We start from the raw sequence: 7,788 nt of genomic DNA, 5'->3' as shown, positions 1-7,788 counted from the left end.
AAATTGATTTTAACCGCCCGGTTTACTCTAACCAACCCTAACCAAATCGTAATTGATTTAAACCAGTCAAAACCGACCGTTAACCGAGTCACCGAGTTGACTCACCGGGTCGACTCAGCCGAGTTGGCCGAGTCGCCGGCGAGTCACCGTGGCGGTCAACGGCGGCGACGGCGGAGGGCGGCGGTGGCTTACCGGCGGAGGACGGCGGAGCGCGGCGGCGGAGTACGACGGTGGACGGCGGCGGAGAACGGCGGTGGCCAGCGGCGGAGACGATTTCCGGCGGCGGCGAAGCGGTGGTCCGGTGGTGGCGGAGACGATTGCCGGCGAAAATTTGGAGGGTGCGTACGGCTTCGTCTGAGCTCCGATTGCGGCGATTCTGGTGGCTACGGATTCGTCTCGACGAGAGGAACGCGATGGTGGTCTTGCATGCAAGAAATTCGCAACGGTTAGGGAGTTATGGTTGATTTACTAAAACGGCCGAACTAAACCTAAAATGCAAGGGGTTTCCCGGCGGTTACCTAAGGGGATTAGCGGTGGTGACTGGCTGGACGAGATCACTGGACATGGTGGCTCCGGCGACGACCTCAGGCGACTCTCTCTCTGCAAAAGGATCACAACTCCACTCACTATCTCTCTCTCTAAAACTTTTCTTGATAACTTGGTGGAGAAAACAAAGTAGATGAGCTGGTATTTATAGGCAAATATTAGACCTTGGGTGAGTGCATGGGCATTAGCATGCTAACGAACTCTGTGGCCGAAATCGGGTCGTTACATTTTCTCCCACTAATAAAGAATTCGTCCTCGAATTCGAGTTGTCCGCTGACTGTCCAACACCATCCTGAAACAGCTCTGGATAATCAATCCTCATCTAAGGCTCAGACTCCCATGTCTCCTCTCGAATCCCATCTCTCTCCCAACGAACCTTGACCAACATGGTCATCATTCCCTTAACCACTTTCACTTGGCGATCCAGAATCTCCACTGGCTGACAAGGCGCACACAAATTCTTGCCAAGATCACTTGGCGGCTGCTGCAAAATAAGCTCTGGCTCTCTAACGACTTTCCTCAAGAACGGAAACATGAAACACATCGTGGAAGTCAGATAACTCTGCCGATAAATCCAATTTGTAAGCAACTGCTCCAATCCGCTCCAAAATAGGATATGGTCCCATGTATCTCGGTTTAAGCTTCTTCAGCTTCCGAGTCTTAGATCCTCCCTGAAATGTTCTCATTTTCAGGTATACCAGGTCGCCAACCTGGAACTCCAAATCTTTACGCCGCTTATCTGCGTAACTCTTCTGACGGTCGTGAGCTTCCTTAAGCCGAGCTCTTGAGCATCTCTACCTGCTCTACTGTCTCTTGAACCATTGCTGGTCCTATCTCACGTCGCTCCCCCACTTCTGTCCAACAAAGTGGTGTGCGACAAGGCCTACCGTAAAGAGCCTCATACGGTGCCATCTTAATGCTCGAGTGATAACTGTTGTTGTAGGCAAACTCAGCTAAAGGCAAATACTTTGCCCAACTTCCTTTCCAATCCAAACGCAAGCTCTCAACATATCCTCTAAGGTCTGAATAGTCCTCTCTGACTGACCGTCGGTCTGCGGATGATAAGCTGTGCTCATATGGACCTTTGTCCCAAGTGCCTTCTGAAAGGCTTTCCAAAATATAGATGAAAACTTTACGTCTCGATCCGATACAATGCTCACGGGAACTCCATGCAATCTCACAATCTCATCGATGTAAATCTGCGCCAACTGACTCGCTCCGTCGGTCGTCTTAATCGCTAAGAAATGGGCTGACTTGGTAAGTCTGTCCACAATTACCCATATGGCATTCTTCCCTCCTGAAGTAGTCGGTAATCCCAATACAAAATCCATAGTCACCATATCCCATTTCCACTCCGGCAATGGCAGGTTTTGCAATAACCCGCTAGGAACCTGGTGCTCAGCCTTAACCATCTGACAAGTCTGACACTGCGATACAAATGTAGCAACATCCCTCTTCATACCAGGCCAATGGTAGTAACGCTTCAGATCCCGGTACATCTTGGTGTTCCCCGGATGAATAGAAAAACGCGAGTGATGTGCTTGCTGTAAGATTTCCTTTCTTAACAGCTCATCATTGGGCACACAAACTCGGTTCCGGTACATGAACATCCCGCTCGATGCTGTGTGATATCCAATACTCTCGATCTCAATCTGCTTACACAAAGCCTTATCGACATCCTGAGCTTTGCGTATCCTCCATAGCAAATCTGCCTGCTCTACAGACTCGAGGCCAACTGATTCTCCATCTACGGTAGTGGCGCATAATCTCAAACTAGCAAGTGTTCCCATACACTCCTGAACTTCTTTGGTTCCTGAAACATCGCTCCTGCGCCTACTCAAGGCATCTGCTACCTGATTAGCTTTTCCCGGATGATAAGCGATCTCCAAGTTGTAGTCTGCTAACAACTCCACCCATCTACGCTGCCTCAAATTCAAATCCGTCTGAGTAAAAATGTACTTCAGACTCTTGTGGTCAGTGAAGATCTTCACCTTCTCTCCATACAAATACGACCTCCAAATCTTCAACGCAAAGACAACTGCCGCTAACTCCAAATCGTGCGTAGGATAATTAGCCTCGTGGGGCCTCAACTGTCGTGATGCATATGCAATGACCTTGCCCTCCTGCATCAATACACATCCCAATCCAGTGCCTGATGCATCAGTGTAAACCTCATATGGTATCCCTGGCCTCGGGAGTACCAAAACTGGTGTCTGAGTCAGTTGTCGCTTCAACTCAGCAAAGCTCTCCGAGCACTCATTTGTCCAATCAAACTTGACGTCCTTGCCCGTTAACTTTGTCATTGGCTTTGCAATGCTAGCAAAACTCTTGACGAAATTCCTGTAGTATCCTGCCAAACCGAGAAAACTGCGGATCTCCGTCGCACTCTTAGGTGTCGGCCACTCTGAAATAGCTTTAATCTTTTCTGGATCTACCGCAACTCCTTCTTCTGAAACCACATGACCGAGAAATCCAATCTTCCTCTGCCAGAAGCTGCACTTACTCAACTTAGCAAACAACTGATGCTCTCTAAGCTTCTCCAACACAATCCGTAAATGCTCAGCGTGCTCTTCTCTACTCCGAGAATAACCAAGATATCGTCGATGAAAACGATCACACACTTATCCAAATGCTCTCGGAATACGTCATTCATTAGCTTCATGAATGCTGCTGGTGCGTTCGTCAACCCAAATGGCATCACTACGAACTCATAATGTCCGTAGCGTGTACGAAAGGCCGTCTTCCTTACATCTCCCTCTGCTATGGCAATCTGATGGTATCCTGATGCTAGATCAATCTTAGAAAACCATGAAGCTCCTTGCAACTGATCCAACAACTCGTCGATACGCGGAAGCGGATTCTTGATGGTGACTTTGTTCAAACCTCTGTAGTCGATACAAAGCCTGAAACTTCCATCTTTTTTTCTTCACAAACAAACTGGTGCTCCCACGGTGAAGTACTCGGCCTGATAACCCCTTATCTGATAGCTCCTCCAACTGCTTCTTCAACTCAGCCATCTCTGCGGGAGCTAAACGGTAAGGAGCTCGTCGTGAAACTGGTGCTGCCCCTGGTTCCACCTCAATTGCAAGAACGTCACTTCTAGCTGGTGGTGGCCCCTTTAAAGCCTCAAAAACATCTGCATACTCGGCAACCACTGGAATATCCTGTAGCTCGAGCTGATCATCATCCTTGTCCATCGAAATGGTCGCCAAAAATCCCTCTGCTCCATTCTCCAACAATTCCTCTGCACGCAACATGGAAACAATAGAAATTCCCTGGTGTGCCCGAGTCCCCTGGAAAACGATCTTCCCTTCAGCTCTAGGGATATTAACTCTTGCATCCGGGCAATCCAATACAACTCTATGTCGTGATAGCCAATCCATCCCAAGTATGACATCGTAGAAACTCAGCTCCATCTCTGTCAAGTCTCCGAGAAACTCAACTCCTCCAAGTGTAACTGGTACGTCGTGATGAATACCGATTGCTCCCAACTTCTCTGAACCGGCAGTCTGAATCTGCTTAGCCTTTCTGCACGAAGACTCCTCGAAAAGACCAACACTTAGCAAAGCGCGGAGTCACAAAACTGTGAGAAGCTCCCGTGTCGAATAAGGTGTGAGAGCGGGCTCACCTCCAACCGAAACCAATCCTACACGAGATTTTTTACTAACTACAAATGATATTCATGAATCCAATAGTACACAAACATAACAAGTATGATAAGGATGCATACCCGCTATCGGCTCGGCTCCCTCTGCTTCTCCAACCGTAAACACACGTGGAGCGATGGCTAAACGCTTTGGTGGCGGCGGAAGTGCTGCATTGCCCTCCTCGGACAATCTCTGAATATGTGACCTGGCTGGTTACACCCGTAACAGTTCCTGTTAGCGGCTACTGGTGCTGTTGGCGCTCCAACCTGAGCGCGCGGAGGCCTCCAACAATCCCTCAAAAGATGTCCCAACAGACCACAGTTAGAACACTGGAAACATTCTCCAAAATGATGGCGACGACAACGCCCACAACGAGGTGTCCCGGTCTGCTCCCAAGTCCTCTTCTGAGAGGAAGAAGATCCTCCGGACTTAGGCTGAACTGCCCTGGAGTACTTCTGTTCCTCTGCCATACATTTCTCCTGCACAACTGTTTTCTCTACCAGATCCTCCAAACTGGTATAGGTGGCCATACTGCACCTACCGCGAAGTTCCACTCGCATCTCCCTTTAAGAACCTCCTGATCAGATCCTCCTCATCCATACCATTACCCGCAAATCGGTGAAGCTGGCGAAACTCATGCTCATACTCTCTGACAGACTTTCCACCCTGCCTCAAACTCTCAAAATCATTCTTCTTCTCATCCAAAGCTTCTCTCTTGGAAAATACTTCTTGTTGAATGCATACATGAAATCCTCAAAAGTCATCTCGCCACGGTGCATCACTCGCACTCCATCCCACCATACTGCTGCATCTCCGCGCAAATACAACTCAGTAATTCTAAGCTTATGTCTTGGTGGGCATGAGATAGTGTTCAAACACTTATCCAAACTGTGCCTCCAATCGTGAGCAAGTGTAGGGTCCGTGGTACCACTGAAATGCTCCAAGTTCACATACTTCATCTGTGACAACATCCTGATAAATGTCTCATCAACTTCGGGTACATGCACTGGAATGACGGGTGGCGGCGGCGGAACATGAAAGACACCTGGAACTGGCTGAATAGGAACCTGCGGATACTGTGGCGCTGGGGCCTGCTGAGCTGGAACCTGATGATCATGCTGGACCTGAACTGGCGGAACCTTGCTGCATATGAATCTGCGGACCCTGCTGCACATGAATCTGAGGACCCTGCGGAACCTGCTGAGCTGCAGCCATCTGTCGAGCAACCTCCTGAGCAGCTACCCGGGCAGCCTCCTGAGCGGCTTGCCTGGCTGCCTCTTGGGCAATCTGCTGAACTGACTCCTGAATCATCTGTCTCATGATCCTGATCAATCTGCGGAGCAACGGGCTGCGGAACTGCGGGCTGAACATGCTCATCCTGAGCCTCTCTAGCATCTCTAGCGATCTGAGCACGGGTAGCTCTCCTCGGCGGCATCTGAAATGAAGGCAAACGAGTTAACTTCTGACTAAAACCAACAATTAAAGGAGTGATATCTAACGGAAATGTGCTATTTTATTTTACTTTTAAAATCCCCATATCCCCATAAACATTTGAAAACCGATTAAAACCGAATAAAAACCGAGTCTCCAGAATCGCCTTCCCGGGACAGAACCGGGATGGAACACGGCTCTGATACCAAAAACTGTGCGACCGCCACTTCCGAATAATAATAAAATAATTCGAGATAAAATATAATAATAGCGCAGCGGGAATAATAATAATAAATCCATGTCATATCATAAAATCAAATACAATACCATAAAGTCAAATCCGAAATATAAAATAACAACATAAGTCCGAAGTTCTGAAAATAGAAAGTAGCGTAAACGATAGAAGTACGAAGGCCTAGAGGCCCAATAACGATAAAGGATAAAATGATAAAGCCCACGAGCCCAAATAGTAGCACTCGTCCGATATGGTCACTCCTGCTCATCGGTCTCACCTGAAAGGGGAAAGAAAGAGGGGTGAGCAACAGGGGAGTCGCTCAGTGAGGTATGGAAAACTAAACCGCAAAGCACAGACTTGAGTAAATAGAACTCCCACTATGGAAGTCTAGTTCTAACATGAAACAAACACGGCGCCTATTACACCACACAAACAAATAATATATGTCTAGTGCACTTAGACATGCTACAACCAATGCGATGATAGCACATAGATATATTCTCTGCACCCCGCATTTCCTCATAAGGATATAGATATATACACTCCATTTTGCGTCGTAATACAGTGGTCCAAGCTGTACCCCGCTAACCTGATGGCGTCGTAAGTACAAACGTCTTTGTACCCCCGCAACTCTCCACAATCATAGGCGTCGTAAGCACAGACGTCATGTGCCCCCGCCAATCTCCTCAATCATAGGCGTCGTAAGTACAAACGTCTCTGTACCCCCGCCAATCTCCACATGGACTCACTTATATATATATTTACATATGTATAACAATTCTTAGCATCAATCAATTCACTCAATCGTTGAATCCTCTATTATCCTATTTCCGGTTTAACAATCAATAATAATAAACAAACAAGACAATCAAACAGACTCAATTCACAAAGACATATCATGTTTCGAGACTACACTACAATAGGAAGAATTCTATACTGGTACGGGATTTACGGAATAGACCATCACCTTAGCAAATGAAGAGAAGTGGTATCTATGAACTCCAGCTGCTCAAATAGACTCTAAATCTGAAACCATGGCGAAAATTCGAGTCAAAACGCCTTTCGAACGACTCAAAACGGGCGCCTAAAGAAAAGTCAACCCGCTGGTCAAAAGTCAACCCGGTCAACCTTTGACCAGAAATCAATTTGATTTAACCAATTGGTTTTCCTTAACCGATTTCAAATTGATTTTAACCGCCCGGTTTACTCTAACCAACCCTAACCAAATCGTAATTGATTTAAACCAGTCAAACCGACCGGTTAACCGAGTCACCGAGTTGACTCACCGGGTCGACTCAGCCGAGTTGGCCGAGTCGCCGGCGAGTCACCGGTGGCGGTCAACGGCGGCGACGGCGGAGCGTCGGAGCACGGCGGAGAGTCGGCGGAGCGTCGGCGGAGTACGACGGTGGACGGCGGCGGAGCACGGCGGTGGCCAGCGGCGGAGACGATTTCCGGCGGCGGCGAAGCGGTGATCCGGTGGTGGCGGAGACGATTTCCGGCGAACTTTGGAGGGTGCGTACGGCTTCGTCTGAGCTCCGATTGCGGCGATTCTGGTGGCTACGGATTCGTCTCGACGAGAGGAACGCGATGGTGGTCTTTCATACAAGAAATTCGCAACGGTTAGGGAGTTATGGTTGATTTACTAAAACGGCCGAAACTAAACCTAAAATGCAAGGGGTTTCCGGCGTTACCTAAGGGGATTAGCGGTGGTGACTGGCTGGACGAGATCACTGGACACGGTGGCTCCGGCGACGACCTCAGGCGACTCTCTCTGCAAAAGGATCACAACTCCACTCACTATCTCTCTCTCAAAACTTTTCTTGATAACTTGGTGGAGAAAACAAAGTAGATGAGCTGGTATTTATAGACAAATATTAGACCTTTGGGTGAGTACATGGGCGTTAGCATGCTAACGAACTCTGTGGCCGA

This window comes from Raphanus sativus, chromosome 9 (assembly GCF_000801105.2).
Source record: "Raphanus sativus cultivar WK10039 chromosome 9, ASM80110v3, whole genome shotgun sequence".
NCBI lineage: Eukaryota > Viridiplantae > Streptophyta > Magnoliopsida > Brassicales > Brassicaceae > Raphanus > Raphanus sativus.
The sequence above is the reverse complement of the archived record's forward strand: the minus strand, read 5'-3'. Positions refer to the sequence as shown.